At 41.5% G+C, this 16,842-nt stretch overlaps 1 long non-coding RNA gene across 1 annotated transcript in view; it reads left to right on the top strand.

Moving 5' to 3' along the window:
* LOC125117690 (uncharacterized) overlaps positions 1 to 16,842 on the top strand; it is a 61,614-nt gene that overhangs the window by 8,492 nt on the left and 36,280 nt on the right. The gene's annotated exons all lie outside the window — the stretch shown is intronic.

Below are 16,842 nucleotides of genomic sequence, written 5' to 3'. Positions count from 1 at the left end.
CCAAAGAAGACGATAATCCAGAAGGATGGTGCCATCATAAATAAACACAATGAGCACCATTTGCAGGGCTCGTAGTAATTGTCTTTTGAGAAGAAAATAATAAAGAACTAAAAACCTTCGTAGAAAGTGTCAGCCCACAGAATGCTGTATATGTTTAAGGGCATTTACAAGGTGACTGCTTCCGAAATTTCAAGGAAATTATGTCCTTGGGAAAAAAGTCCAAGGATTTTTTTGTCTAAGGAACGTCCTCATCCATCAGTTCAGAGATGCCTGGCTATTTGAAACTGACATGTATAAACAGATAGCGGATCTATAAGAACTACAGTGAACGCTGGCAAACCAAAAAAGGAAAGGCAGTTGTTGGCAGAGAGGAAATAAGGCAACTCCACACATTGTTTATGGTTACGGTATAGAGTTTGCTTTTGAGTACCTGAAATTTTATAGCAGTAAGATAAAGATGTTTTCCCTTAGAACTGAACCAAATCCGTCTAAGGAAATGCTTTAGGTATAAACCTGTCTCTTACTCTTAAATACTCAAATATTTGTCATCTCCGGGAACCAGACCTGTAGTTGATTTTATGCCTCAGATTTTCACTCTTCTTTCATTTGAATTTCTTTTCTTTTTTTTTTGTCTTTTTGTTGTTGTTGTTATTGTTGTTGCTATTTCTTGGGCCGCTCCCTCGGCATATGGAGGTTCCCAGGCTAGGGGTTGAATCGGAGCTGTAGCCACCTGCCCACGCCAGAGCCACAGCAACTCGGGATCCGAGCCGCGTCTGCAACCTACACCACAGCTCACGGCAACACCGGATCATTAACCCACTGAGCATGGGCAGGGACCGAACCCGCAACCTCATGGTTCCTAGTCGGATTCGTTAACCACTGCGCCACGACGGGAACTCCTCATTTGAATTTCTTTATACTGCAGTAGTAACATTTATTTAACCATTTGATATCCCCGCCCAGCTGGAAGGACATCAGCCTTGTTTTATTTCATTTTTGTGAGATCCTCAGCAACTGTGGTTGAATTGTCAAAGGGTTTTCATAAAAGGCTAGAAGAAAAAATTTGAAATGTTAACAGTTGTCTTTACATGAGGAGAAAATGAATAATTGTTTACATCCTTCGCTTTGGCATTTTTTAAATGATGTGCCATTACTACAGATTTCTTTGAAATTGATAAAAAAAAAAAACTTGAGAACAAATGCTTTCATATCTGATGTCCGGTTTCACCCTCGGTACGCCTCATGAGTCAATCAGGTGGGGGTTATTCATAGCCCCAATTTGGAGGCGAGGATGCTGAGGATTAGAAGAGCGAGCTAACTTTGGGGTTGAGCCGCTGCTGTAATGATAGCGTTCACACCACAATCTAAACCATTGACTTCTGACCCAGGATTTTATAGTTGGACCTCACTAGGCTCCCTGTTGATACATGCCTATATGTACAACTAATGAGGCCAGTTCGGGATGATAGTCAAAATATTTAGCAACCGGAGCAGTAAGAGTACCAGCCAACCAGGCTTGGAGCTGCCCAGTGAGGACAGACAGAAGCCGAGCAGGCGCCCACCAGCTGGAAGTAGACTGGCCTGCACTTGACTAAACTTCCTGAATGATGCTTTAGACATCTCTCTCTCTCTTTTTAATAACTGCATAATTAAAAATAATGTCCATAAGGCTTGGGCACAATAAGCAGTAACCATGAGAAACGGCACACAGAGTCTTCCTTGGTCCAGCTCCTTGCAGATTGCAAGCTTGCCTGAGGCCTGTCTGTCTGGGCCAAGGGGCATGGCAGTTTCTCAAATGGAGCAATGCAGTGTGGGTGAGAGGGTCAGGATAATTTACTTTGCCAAAAACACGAGTTTTGCTTGCAATTTACAATCCAGAGGTTGTCTCCCACTCTCTTCAGTGGGCTGACAGATCTACGTGAAGGGAATTTAATTTAAAAAATACTGTTTCTCTAACACCTTGATCTGAGTTATAATTCATGGCTTACAAAAATTTGTAAGGGGGGGCACCCCTTTGGAAGTGGATCAACTGCAAGGATTCACAGCTCATCCTGAAAATTTTCAATGATTTATTGTCAAAATCTGAATGTGCATGTGTCACGTACCTTCCCCTCTATCCCACCCCCCCTCCAAAAGCCAGAACTGTCAGGGTCCCCTTATTCTAATGTCATTGTGTAGGGCCAAAATAAGGGAGGCAATTTCATAACCAATGGTAAGTGGGTATGAAAACCGTGGCTCTAAGCTGGCAAGAAACATTGCCAATCTCAGTAATGGAAATCACCTTGGACAGTCAAATAATTGACTGTATACAGTGTAAAAATGCTCCCCAACTATCTGCAGATTTCATCAAAAGACCAAATGTTTTTCTACTTAAGACCAAGAACATGGCAGGAAAGGAAATTAGAGGAAGGAAGCATCCATCCCCCTTTCAGCCTCTGTAATTTCTATAAAGATTTGCACTTTGATTATGCTTAGTAGCACCATATGCTGGAGTGGGACTCAAGATCAAAGCTTCCAGCCACAGCACTGGAGCCTTGCTGTGGGCAGGATCAAACATTTCTGTGGCTAGAATGCTAATGGATCTGTAAGGACACTCCTCCAGCTTCCATGCATCCCTATTTAATTTCCAAAATATAATTGCTATACCTCAAACTTAAATGCTTTTAGCATCTTTTTCATTTCTGGTTTATACGTTGTTGGTTTAAAAAAGAAAAAGTGGTTGTTACCAATTAAAGATGTTTAGAACTAAAGAATCTTCAAAAGCTTAATGTAAGTCATCAAGTTTGATAGTGTGTATGACATTAAAAGTTTGGGAAGTGAGGGAATGGCTGAACACTGCTTTGCTTTGGTTGATGAAATAACAGATTTTTTTTTTCATTCTACTTTTCTCTGCAATCAAAATTTTCTTTAGGGAACATGTGTTTTTGCTGTTAAAAAGTCTTCTGTACAAACATGCATGATACTGGGAGTCTTTGGTGGCCTAACGGTTAAGGATTCAGCGTTGTCACTGCTGTGGAGCATTGTCACCGCTGTCGCTTGGGTTCAGTCCCTGGCCCTAGAACTTCTGTGTCATGGGCACAATCAAAAAATTAAAAAAGAAGACCTAATACCATCTTCACTCTTGCTTTCTCCATTGCCCTGCCATGTCCTCCTTACCTTTTTACAAGTGGCTTTCCTTATAAACCTTTTTTAAAAAAACGGAGTCTTGATCGTGGAACTAATCATGGATACAGTCAAACAATTTACTGTATGCATTGTAAACACCCCTGACAACAGTGGCAGGTGTCATCAGAAAGTCAAGTCAAATGTTTGTTGTAAACTGCCTATATGATATGTTTGGGGTGGTTAGAAGATGGTGGGTCTCTGACCTTGAACCATGGTGTAGTCTCTTGGATCAGGTTCTCTCTGATCTGGTTTGTTTTCTCATCTATAAAAAGAACAGATCATACTTGCCCAATGGATGAGTTTGGAGAAGTATATGTGAAAGTGCTTACAAGCTACAAAAGTGTTAAGACAATAGGATTGTTGCTAACATTTTAACTTCATGTGTGCCTTCTCAGTGAGAATCTGAGGCCTTCCAGGGCAAGACCAAGACCTTTTGTAGAAAAATTATTTTATTGGAGTTCCTGTCATGGCTCAACGGGTTAAGACTCTGACTAGTATCCATGAGGGTTCGGGTTCGATTCCTGGCCTCTTTCAGTGGGTTAAGGATCCAGTGTTGCCATAAGCTGCATGTGCCATAAGCAGCTCGGATCCCATGTTGCCGTGGCTGTGGGTAGGTCGGCAGTTGCAGCTCTGATTCGACCCTGAGCCTGGTCGCAGGTGTGGCCCTAAAAAAGAAAAAAAAAATATTTTATTGAAGTTTAGTTGATTTACAGTGTTGTGTTAGTTTCTGGTCTATAGCAAAGCAATTCAGTTACACCTATATGTTCTTTTTTATATTCTTTTCCACTATGGATTATCACAGGGTATTGCGTATAGTCCCTATGCTCTGCAGTAGGACCTTGTTGTTTACGAATTCTGTATGTGTTAGTTCGCATCTGCTAATCTCAAACTCCCAATTCATCCCTTTCCACCCCATTCTCCCTCAGCAGCCCCAAGTCTGTTCTCAATAAGACCAAGTCTTGTGCACAGCTTTTTGGTGCCCTCTGTAACCCCCAGCATCATCTTTCTTATATTTCAGATCTTTAATAAATGTTCGGTTGAGCAGAAAGGCAAAGAGGAGAAAGGCATATTCTCAGTGACTGCTTCTCCTCCTTTTCCTTATAGGTTCTGCTTCTATCTTTTAATTGTTCCCTCGCTCCACTCCAGGCTGCCCAGGCCCAGTGCATACAGTCTGTAGCACAGGGGTTCTCTCTGGATAGCTGTAGGAACAAACCTAGATTCCAAGCCAGCTCTAGATTGGGTGGTGTACCCAGTGCATCATGTTCTATAAAGTGTGATTATCATCCAGCCTAGAGGGTTCTTATCATCTGTAGGAGCCCTTGCGAAATTAAAAAATGATGAGATCGAAAGTGAAGCAGGTTCTGTAGTCAGGATGGGTCATATTCCAGGTCTTGGTCTTGGAGAGTCACAGTGTACAAGAGTGTGCTCAAGGCTTGGAAAAAAAATCCTGCAGAAATGAAAGAGAGAGAGGGAGGGAGGAAGAAGAGGTGGTGGTTAGGACCATTAATCTAGTCTGAGATACACTAGATTAAAATGATCCCTAAGATCCCTTCCAGTTTTAAACATTAAGGAATCTATTACATTGAATGATATGGAACATTATTCAATATCACATAGAATTTGTTAATGAGAAAATCCTTCAAATGTGGGCTTTATGCTTGACTGATCTCAACAACTCATGGTATCCGATTAATTTAATATAAATTCACAATGAGCAGAATAACATATGTGGAAGCTGTCTCCAGTCTCTCACAGTCCTGGCAAACTTGTTTTCTTTGCCCTCAAGTTGTCAAACTAGCACATATGAGGCTTTTCTTTCTAACAGGAGACGTTGATTTACATGCAGCTGATTTACCACTTGCTGAAGAGACTGTCTTTTTCCCATTTTATATTCTTGCCTCTTTTGTCAAAGATTAATTGACCATAGGTGTCTGGATTTCTCTCTGGATTCTTGATTCTGTTCCATTGGTCTGTATGTATGTTTTTGTACCAGTTACCACACTGTCTTGATTACTATAGTTTTGCAATATTGTCTGAAGTCTGGGAGAGTTATGATTCCTGCTTGTTTTTTTCCCCCAGGATTGCTTTGGCAATTCTGGGTCTTTTAGGGTTTCATATAAATTTTTGGATTGTTTGTTCTAGTTCTGTGGAAAATGTCATGGGTAATTTGATAGGGATTGCATTGAATCTGTAGATTGCTATGGGAAGTGTGGCCATTTTAATGATATGAATTCTTCTGTTCCAGGAGCATGGACTATCTTTCCATTTCTTTGAATCCTCTTTAATTTCCTTGATTAATGTTTTATAGTTCTCAGTATATGTCTTTCACCTCCTTGGTCAGGTTTATTCCTAGATATGTAATTTTTTTTGGTGCAACTTTAAAAGGTATTGCATTTTTGTATTCCTTTTCTAATATTTCGTTGTTAGTATACAGAAATGCAACCAATTTCTGAATGTTAATCTTATATCCTGCTACTTTGCTGAATTCATTGGTCAGTTTGAGTAGTTTTTGTGTGGCATCCTTGGGGTTCTCTATGCATAGTAGCATGTCATCTGCATAGAGTCAGGTGTTAGAATCTCATAGTTTTAAGTACATTTGGAATATTGATGATTCTGGGCTAAATGACTGTTGATGCCTCAAAATTATTATTTAGCCATCGTGCTAACCCTGATAGGGTGTTTCCTGGGAACCCAGCCGTCTGGGAAAAACTCCAATAAGTGACACCCTCAGGGTAATTACTCTAGTATCCTGGGGTGTAAGAACCCCATTGATAATTAGTGCATGACTGTCATGATTTTCAGAGGTGATGGAATATAAGTACCAGCTTAACTAAAATTCCAGAGTGGTTTTTCCATCCAAAACAGGTGGCTACACACACCTGCCAGAATAATAACCAATCATGACTAGCATTTACAGAGTGTTTGTCATGTGCCAGGCATCGTTCTAAGCCTGATGAGGTATTAAATCATTTACTTATTCAGTAACTCTATGAGGAAAGTACTTCTTTTATAGATAATGTAATGGAAACAAGGAGAGGTTAAAAAACTGGCACAAAGTCACACGGCTGTTAAGTGACAGAGCTAGAACTTGAAATCACATTTTGTGAAAATTGTCATTCACTTTTCAAATGAATCTTTGACCAGGGTCCTTTGTCATCACTAGAGTCATTTTTTTGATACATAACATTTTTTCAGACTATATCATCTGCCACTTCATACACCTTAAACTACAGCATTTTAAAAAATAGGATTCTGTCAGTAAAAATTTTCCAAGCCACCCATCCTTATTTACATATAATTAGGGACATGTTGTCTCCCCCCCCCCTTTTTCTGCTTTTTAGGGCCACACCCGAAGCATATGGAAGTTCCCAGGCTAGGGGTCAAATAGGAGCTACAGGTGCTGGCCTACGCCATGGCCACAACAGATCTAAGCCGCATCTGCAACCTACACCACAGCTCACGGCAATGTCCGTATCCTTAACCCACTGAGAGGCCAGGGATCAAACCCACATCCTAGTGGATACCAGTCAGGTTCATTTCCACTGCGCCACAATAGGAACTCTGGGTCATGTGTTTTCTTTATTCTTACTATAGGTGTGTAGCCATGCTCTCCATAATATTACTGTACTTATTTTTAAATGAAGAATAGTTTTTCGTTATTATAGAAGCAGTATTTGTACATCGTAGAAACCCAGAAAATCCAGAGAGCAACAATGAGAAAATAAATACCATGTTCCCACTGTGGTAGGCTAGTTAGTAGCCCCTCGAAGGTATCTGTGTCTTGATCCCCAGAACTTGTGAACATGTTAAGTTGCATGGCAAAGGGGAAGTAAGGCTGCAGGTGGAATTAAGGTTGCTCATCAGCTGACCTTGAGATGAGGGAGTGCCCTGGATTATCCTCATGGGCCCAACTATCACAAAGATCCTAATAATTGGAAGAGGGATGCAGAAGAGAAGTTCAAGGCGAGGCAGTGTGTGAAGAACTCAACCTGCTGTTGCTGCCTCTAAACAGGGAGGAAGAACCATGAGCCAGGGAATGTGGGCAGTCTCTAGAAGCTGGAAAAAGAAAGGAAAGGGAGCCTCCAGAAAGAAGGGCAGCCCTGCCAGCACCTTGATTGTTAGTACACTGAGACCATGTTGGACTTCTAACCCACAGAACTGTAAGACAGTACATTTTTATCATTTTAAATCACCATATGTTTGGTAATTTGTGTGGCAGCAGTAGAAAACTAATACTCCCACCAACCAGAAACTGTGAAGCATGAGTCTTTTATTATATTTATTTCTAGATCTTTTCATGCACACACATATTTTTTATGCTCGAACAAGATCATAATTTGTAAATAGCTTGCTTTCCTTTAATAATCTTTTTTTCCCTATCAATAAATTTTCATGGCATCTAATACTGCAATCATATTAAAATAACCCTAATTGTTCCCCAACTATTCTCCCAAAGCTGGCTTGTCCAAATCAGGATTTACGTCTGGGCCGTGCATTTTTAATGCTTTGTTATGTCCCTTGGGTATTTTAAATCTAAAACAGTCCTTTTTTCATTTACTAATTTTCCTTCTCGATGTTTGTCTGATTGCTTCCTCATGTGGTCGCTTAGCATGCTCCTCTGTCCCCTACATTTCCTGTAAATCGGAAGTTATATCAAAGAGCTTCGTCAAGTCACATGAATACATTTTGAGTGCTGTTGTGTGTTTCGGATGGCATTCCATCAGGAGGCCCATGCCATCTGGGTTCCACTCTCATGTGCCAAAACTCAGACTGTCCTCTGGTTATGGGATAGCAGCCTGAGCTTGCTGCTAGAGAAGGATGCTATTCCCCTGTGACCAGAAAGTATGCCATGTGGATTTCCTTTAACCCCATGCAGATGTGCGGCTTCCCCTCAGCTATTCACCTACTGGCCAGCTCCATTTGACAATCCTTGCTGGAGTTAATATGCCTTAGAGATCACGAAATGGTGATGTTTTTCAAATGCTGTCATTTTTCTACATTAATTAGGTGCTTTTCTTAGTGACGAGATGCTTTCCCCAGTCAACCAGATCTGTTTGGTTACCCTGACAAACATTTTCGACTGGGGAAGCCTTTTGGACTGCCTCTTCCTTTCATTGTCAATTCTTTCTTTTTTTTTTGTTTTTTGTTTTTTTAGGGCCACATCCACTGCATATGTAAGTTCATAGGCTACGGGTCGAATTGGAGCTGCAGCTGCTGGCCTACACCATAGCCACAGCAGCTCGGGATCCCAGCCGCATCTGCGATCTACACCACAGCTCGCAGCAACACGGGATCCTTAACCCACTGAGCGAGGCCCGCATCCTCATGGATACTAGCTGGGGTTCGTTACTGCTGAGTCAGGACAGGAACTCCCTAATTGTCAATTCTTTTTTTTTTTTTTTTTAATCTTTTGTCTTTTTGTTGTTGTTGTTGCTATTTCTTGGGCCGCTCCCGCGGCATATGGAGGTTCCCAGGCTAGGGGTCGAATCGGAGCTGTAGCCACTGGCCTACGCCAGAGCCACAGCAACTCGGGATCCGAGCCGCGTCTGCAACCTACACCACAGCTCACGGCAATGCCGGATCCTTAACCCACTGAGCAAGGGCAGGGACCGAACCCGCAACCTCATGGTTCCTAGTCGGATGCGTTAACCACTGCGCCACGACGGGAACTCCCCTAATTGTCAATTCTTAAAGGGAGGAGTTTAATAATCACCTCAGTGATGGCAACTGATTTTTTTTTTTTTTTTTAGAGTATCATTATGAGCTTAAAGATTTTCACAAATCAGGGTATTTCTTTCTGCAATTCTTCTGTCATCATTTTACCAATTTGATATATGTTTGGATTTTTCAATTCTAGGATTTTTTTTTAGTTGTAATTTTTCATAGGTAATGCATTTATAAATTTCAATATCAAAATTATATGGAAAATATTCATAGAGAAGTCTTACTTCTGCCCATACTCCCCTCCCTGCTTCTATACATAACCCTATTTTATTAGATTCTTATTTATATGTCCAGTGTAGTAGGGATTTTTTTGCATGTATGAGTACGTGGATGTGGATGTGTTGGGGATGTAGCCTTATTTTAATGCCCCCCTTCATTCACATACCCCTTGCTTTATTTATTATTTTTTTTCATTTAATACTATATTCTGGAGATCTCTCTGTCTGTATCAGTGCATGCAAACATTTTTTATTCCTTCTTTAGAACTTCTCATAATTCCATTGTGTAATGTACCACAGTTTATTCAACCAGCTGCCTATTATGGAACTCGTGCATTCTTTCTAAGCTTTTATTGTTGCAATCAATGCTGCAGTGATTAAGTGTGTGCCTTTATTATCTTGTACATGAGCAGATATAAATGTAGGCAGGTTCCTAAAAGTTGGTTGCTAGGTCAATGGGTTACTATATTAGTAATTCTCTTTATGTTTCCAGATTATACTCCAAGGACTCAATACTCAACTACTATGCTAAATTGCTTCTTGATTATCTTGATCTCATCACATAGATGAGTGCATGACCTTTAAAACAAAGTGGAGCCCTAAAATAAACAAACAAAAAATATTGGCGTTCCCATCATGGCTTATCGGTTAACAAATGCAACTAGCATCCATGAGGACTTGGGTTTGATCCCTGGCCTCGCTCAGTGGGTTACAGATCCAGTGTTGCTGTGAGCTGTGGTGTAGGTCGCAGACACGGCTCGGATCTGATATTGCTGTGGCTCTGGTGTAGGCCGGTAGCTACAGCTTAGATTAGACCCCTAGCCTGGGAACCTCCATATGCCTCGGGTACGGCCCTAAAAAGACCAAAAAAAAAAAAAAAAAAAAAAGATTGACAGTTCTTAAGGTGAGAATACGGAGCAACTGGAACTCATGTTTTGTTTGTCTGTTTGCTTTTTGTAGGTCCACACCTGCAGCATATGGAGGTTCCCAGGCTAGGGGTTGAATCGGAGCTACAGCCGCTGGCCTGTGCCACAGCCACAGCAACGCCAGATCAGAGCTGCTTCTGCGACCTATACTACAGCTCATGGCAATGCTGGATCCCCCTGACCCAATGAGTGAGGCCAGGGATCAAACCCACATCCTCATGGATACTAGTTGGGTTGGTTACCACTGAGCCACAATGGGAACTCCAAGAACTCTTGTATAATGTTGGGAGGAGCATAAAATGATACAGTCATTCTGGGGAACTGTTTTGCTGTTTCTTTATGAAGTTAAACATACATCTATCTCAAGAAACATCACCTCAAGGTGATGAAAGGCCAAGAAACATGACCTGGAGATATTTACCCCAGAGAAATGAAAACATGTTTTTAAAAATTTTTTTAAGAAGAATAGTCATAGTGGCCTTATTTCTCATAGCCCTAAACTGGAAACAACTCACATGTTCCCTAACAATTAAATGGATAAACAGACTGTGGTATATCCATAGAATGTCGCTCAACTATAAAAATTAATGACTTTGTGTTGATACGTGTGGTAATGTGGGTACATCTCAGAATAATCATGCTGAGTAAAAGAAGCCAGATGGAAAGAAGTGCATACTGTGCAAGACTGTTTAAATGGTGACCCAGCCTTCCTCTCTCTCCCCCCCCAACCCTGTCTGCTCTCCTGTTCTGGATCTCTTAATACTCTTTACCTCTCTAACCCAGTCTTATACTTGGCTACCTATTACTTTTATAGGCCCAAGTCTTAACTCCCCAAATAGGTCGTAAATATCCTAAAACAGAGTTGTGATCATGCCACCTCAGTACCCTTTACAACAGTGGTTGTCAACCTTGGCTGCATATTATTAGCATCACCTGGTATCTTAGCTCAGCCTGCCCTAACACGACACCATGGGCTGTGTGGCTTAACAACAGATTTGATTTCTCACAGTTCTGGAGGCTAGAAGTCCAAGATCAGAATGCCAGCATAGTCAGGTTCTGATAAGGCCTCTCTTCCCAGCTCTTAGACAGCTGCCTTCTCACTCTGTCTTACCTGGCAGAGAGAAAGAGCAAGTTCTCTAGTGTCTCCTCTTGTAAGGGCCATGCTTATAAGAGCTAATGCCACCATGAAGGCCTCACCTCATCACTTCATCCAAACCCACTTACCTCCCAAGATCCCGTCTCCAGATACCACTGCACTGGGGGGTTATGGCTTCAACATATTCCATGGCACTTGGGGAACAGTAAAAAAAAAAAAAAAGCAATGCCCGAATCACATGCCCAGAGATTCTGATTCAGTTGATCTGAAGTGGGACCTAGACATCTGTATTCCTTTTAGGTTCCCCCATAACATGCAGCCTGAATTGAGGACCCCTACTCTATACCTTCCTATTCAAGGTGAGGTCTGTGGACCAGCAGCATCAGCTTGTGAGATTTTCTGGTCCCATCCCAGACCTGTGAATACAACTCTGCCTGGCAGCAAAATCCGCACCTGCTTCCTTATGCACCATAATGTTTGGAAAATGCTTATCTGAAGCATCATGCATAGACTTGCATATAGGTATGAGAATGCTCCATCAATCAATTCCTCTTGGAATTCAAATAGATGAGCATTTTGTCAGCAAACCAAGTTTCAGCTTTTTTCATCTTGGACGCCTGTCAAGGTGTAGCTCTTACCTACAAATAATTGTACCTTAGTGTGAAGATTTTATATATTGCCTGTATATCATTGTCTGTTCACAAACAAAAAATCAGCAACTAGACCCAATGTTAAAAACAAAATCCTAATGTTTTTGACAATATGCTACCACCCCAGAGAGTCCATCACAATGAATGATTACTTCCTTAGCTTCAGGTAAGCTTTAAAATGGATAATGAAACAGAAGAAGGTACTTGTATTCCAGCTGCAAAAGAGAAGTGGCACTTAGCACAGAGCATGAATATTGTGTAACTTATAAATAATTCCATAAACTAGGGAAAGGAAAAACATACAAGCTTAAACAAATAGCAGAAAATTCCTAATGCTTAAAATATGCTTAAGGTTGGGAAATGAAGAGCTTATTATATATAATGCTATTATGTTGCACAGTGTACGAGCTTTCAAAAGATTTGATTACCGTAAGTATGCTTAATGCTAAAAACAGAAAGGAATGCCGTCTTACCTGATGTTTCAGGAGGCAGTTCAAGGTCTGTCATCCATCAAGATCATCAATGTGGGCTTCAATACGAATGTGGCTCATGAAAGTATTAAATGAGAGATTCCAGGCTGACAGACTGAAAGTGATGAATTTCCACTTTCTCTTTTCAGAAGTACCCAATGGATATATATATAGATAGTTCTTTATTTTTTTAAGAACTATTGACTATGAAAACCTTTATGTTTAAAATATCCTCTGAATTCAGTATAGATGTATTTTTAAACTCCAACCTCAAGGATGACTTCTGCTTCTGGAGATTGGTCTCATTTTCCTTTCCATCCCTAATTGATAACTTCCTCATTGTTAATTATATGATCAAATGGTTTGCTAGTTCATGGCACCCTTATATTCTATTCACTAAGCTAAAAATAAAAAGATGCTCATCTACCTTCAATACACATATGTATATACACACCTACAAACTCATCTTTAAAAGAAGGCATAGGGGAGTTCCCGTCGTGGTGCAGTGGTTAACGAATCCGACTAGGAACCATGAGGTTGCGGGTTCGATCCCTGCCCTTGCTCAGTGGGTTAACGATCCGGCATTGCCGTGAGCTGTGGTGTAGGTTGCAGACCGGCTCGGATCCCGCGTTGCTGTGGCTCTGGTGTAGGCTGGTGGCTCCAGCTCCGATTCGACCCCTAGCCTGGGAACCTTCATATGCCACGGGAGCGGCCCAAAGAAATAGCAAAAAGACAAAAAAATAAGAAGGGATAATGTTTTGTATTTAAATTCCATTTCCCAATGCTTAGGGTTGATATTTATCTAATTACTGATCTGATTCAACCCAAAACATTTTTATGAAATTCCTATTGTATGCCCAACAGAAATACATTTTGAAAGTAGAAATCTTTTTTCGTAATTGAATTATAGTTGACTTAAAATATTATATTTAAAACAAAAGATCATTTATATTGGGTATACATAATGAGAATTTACATCCCAATACTGCAAATTATTGAATAAAGACGCTGCTGGTTCAGTAAAAATCAGTTTAAAAGGACTCTTTCCCGTTATCTTCCAAAATAACTTAGAAAATAGTGGTATTTCTCTTTTAAGCATTATATAAGAAATTTGTCTTTACATTAGTGAAATAATGCACAGACAGAATGTTAAATTTACTTTTTTCCTTTCAGCAAAATTGTTTTTCTATTTTTATTAAATTTTAATGAAAAATAATAAATACACTTCTTAAAAACAGCTGAAACATTGGAAAAGATATTCAGAGTCCCCAGTGTGGCTCAGCAGGTTAGGAACCTGATGTAGTCTCCGTGAGGATGTGGGTTCAATCCCTGGCCTCGTTCAGTGGGTTAAGTATCTGGCCTTGCTGCAAGCTGTGGCGTAGGTTACAGATGCAGCTCGGATTCCTCGTTGCTGTGACTGTGGCGTAGGCCAGCAGCCTCAGTTCCAATTCCACCCCTAGTCCAGGAACTTCCATATGCCACAAGTACGACAGTAAAAAAGAAAGAAAGAAAGGGAGAGGGAGGGAGAGAGAGAGAGAAAGGAAGGAAGGAAGGAAGGAAGGAAGGGAAAGGAAATCCAGTGGAAATAAGCCCACATCTCTCAGAAATGTTCATGCACATATAAGTATATATGCTTTCTATGTAACTCTATGTATCATCTTATTCCCTGCCTTTTTTTTTTTTTTTTTTCAGATAAAAGCTTACCATGTACTCTTCTTTACCTTGATACTTTTCACTTAAGTAATTTTGGAGATTTTTTTTCCAGACCAATACATGTAGATCAACCTTAATTTCAATGCTGCATGCTATTCCTGGTGACCCCTGAGCAGTTGTCCACTTTATCTGGATGGAGAGATGGCCAGAGGCAGGGGTTTGTACCAATTCGTGGGTGACCAGAGGTTTTTTTGGTACATTGGGAGTCTAAGGAAGTGGTTTGCAGATGAATCTCTCCATATGGTGCCATCACATGTGAACGCTCTCCATGGGGCATCCAGGACAAGGCTCTTAGCAATCAGTTGGACAGAGTGGACCATTCTGTGGATGTCGGTCAGCTCCTTTCCCAGTCACCCTGAGGCTTGTTCAGTAGCCTTATGTAGAATGCGGTGGGAATGGAGGCCACGCATGGCTCAACAGTATGCACCTGTCCTCACCAAGGCTGTTCTGGCTATTGTCACTGCTGGATGCCTAATCTGCTGACAGCAGAAACCAATGCTGAGCTGTCATGTGAGATCATTCCTCGGGCAGAATAGCCAGCCACCTGGTAGCCGGTTTATTACATTGAACTCTTTACATTATGGAAAAAAATTTTATTGGACTAGTATTGCAACCTGCCAGACTACTAAAAACTCTCGGATGCTTTAGAAATGAAGGTTTAAATCATCTTCCTAGGAAGAAGCCCCACCCAGACAACTGAGGTGTTGGTTACAGGCAAAGGGAACATGGAAGAGATAGTAGAAGAAGCTCATTAACAATTATTATTCAACTGAAGTTCCCGTCGGGTGGCTCAGTGGTTAACAAATCAACTAGGAACCATGAGGTTGCCGGTTCGATCCCTGCCCTTGCTCAGTGGGTTAAGGATCCGGTGTTGCCGTGAGCTGTGGTGTAGGTTGCAGACGTGGCTCGGATCCCTCATTGCTGTGGCTCTGACATAGGCTGGCAGCCACAGCTCCAATTAGACTCCTAGCCTGGGAACCTCCACATGCTTGGGAGCAGCCCTAGAAAAGGCAAAAAGACAAAAAACGAACAAACAAAAAACGATTATTATTCAACTGTTATCACTATCAATCAACTAGGTTTGTTACCAGTTACCAAAGCAAGAACTATGGCGGCTCTGCATATTTTCTTTCCTTGTTATGTGTAACATTGAGTGTCAGTGGTGGGTCACTTTACGATTTAGTCCTTAGGTTGCAGAATATCCGAGGTGTTAGGGTGACTAAAAGAGAAGAGGAATTGACATCACTCAGAGGTGAACACAGTGGTTGAGGCTGCCTCCTCACAGTCGTCACACTGCATTTCCCCCTTTGGGGACAGAATGAGAGCCTGCATTCATTTATGTGAGGAATAGAGTTGCATTCTGTTAGGCAGAAGTATGATGTTGGATGGATACAATGGAATGTGTGAATATGAGTTGCAAAAGAGTGGATGTACTGGATTGTGTCTCTTGGCTCTTAGGTCCTAATTCATCCTCCTACATATCCTTCATCTTCTTTTCCAGACACTCATCCAGTTGTTTCCTTGTTAGGTTCTTCAATGGGAGGGATAGGTAGTAGGTTCCTGTGTGGGAAGAAGAGGTTTCCTGTGCCACTGGCAGCATCAGGGACATGCAGCTGGCTTTGACTGCTTGTGCTACAAGCTCCAGAAGCCTGGGGGTATTCCAGCAACTTTGGCAGTGAGTATCCATTCATAGGATCCAGCCAAGGGACAGTGGCAGCTTCCCAGTCTTTCAGTAACAGCTGTCTTCTTTCTCTGCTCCTCAGCCCTTCCAGCATTTTTTAACCAGTTCCCTCCATTGCATCCTTCTCTGCTTGAAATACATTCAGTGATTTCTACTCTCCTGTCTGAACACTGAGTGATACAGAGCTCTTTCTGTGTCAGCACAAGGTGAACTTCCTCATTCTCTAGTTTTTTGTTCTTTTTCTTTTAAGGCAGGCATCATATTTATATAAGAAGACTCAGATAATGGATATTTAAGTTGCTTTCAATCTTCTCTTTCAATCAGTAAGAGCAATAAGGACATTTCCATTTTAAGAAAGTATCGGGATTCCCATCATTGGCTCAGTGGTAACAAAACTACCTAGAATCCATGAGGATGAGGGTTCAATGCCTGGCCTCTCTCAGTGGGTTAAGGATCCAGTATTGCTGTGAGCTGGGGAGTAGGTTGCAGACACAGCTCCGATCCCCATTGCTGTGGCTGTGGTGTAGGCCGCAGCTACAGCTCTGATTTGACCCCTAGCCTGGGAACTTCCACATGGTGCAGGTACAGCCCTAAAAAGGAAAAAAAAAAAAAAAGTATTGTCTAGGCATATACTTGGCAATGTTTGTCTCATTCCCAATTTGGCATTTTACCTGCTAAAGTTCTTATGCAGGGATCTAAATGGCTGAAATGGAATTAAACTAGACTCTGGGATCTGGAGAGTGTCCACCTGCACTGGTTATTACCTGATAATAACTATTCTAAACTATCATGCGTGGATATCCTAGCCTTTTCTCTTCCAAATGAATTTCAAGCACCTTGAGGCTTGATCTTCAGTCACCTCTTGCAGGTGTAAACGTGGTATGGGGGTGGGGTGGAGGAGGCTTCCGTAGTACCTCTTGTCTCTGTCATTAACGTCATCTGAAGTTGTCTGGAAAGAGCCCTCCACTTCTTCATGTGAAAAGGACTCAGATTTTCTCTTGAGGAAGAAGCTGCTGACACAGCCAACATTGCCGCATAGTGCAGTGGCTCAAACCGAGGTCCAGTTCATTCTATCATTGGTCTCATTCCAAATCCCTTTTATGGAGGCAATGCTCCTTAGAAACCATTTTCCCTTAATTACGAAGCACTTTAATTGACTCATGGGCAGTGGTCATATTCAGCCTGTGCAGCCAGTCCCC

This window comes from Phacochoerus africanus, chromosome 16 (assembly GCF_016906955.1).
Source record: "Phacochoerus africanus isolate WHEZ1 chromosome 16, ROS_Pafr_v1, whole genome shotgun sequence".
NCBI lineage: Eukaryota > Metazoa > Chordata > Mammalia > Artiodactyla > Suidae > Phacochoerus > Phacochoerus africanus.
This window is presented reverse-complemented; position numbering and strand designations above follow the sequence as displayed.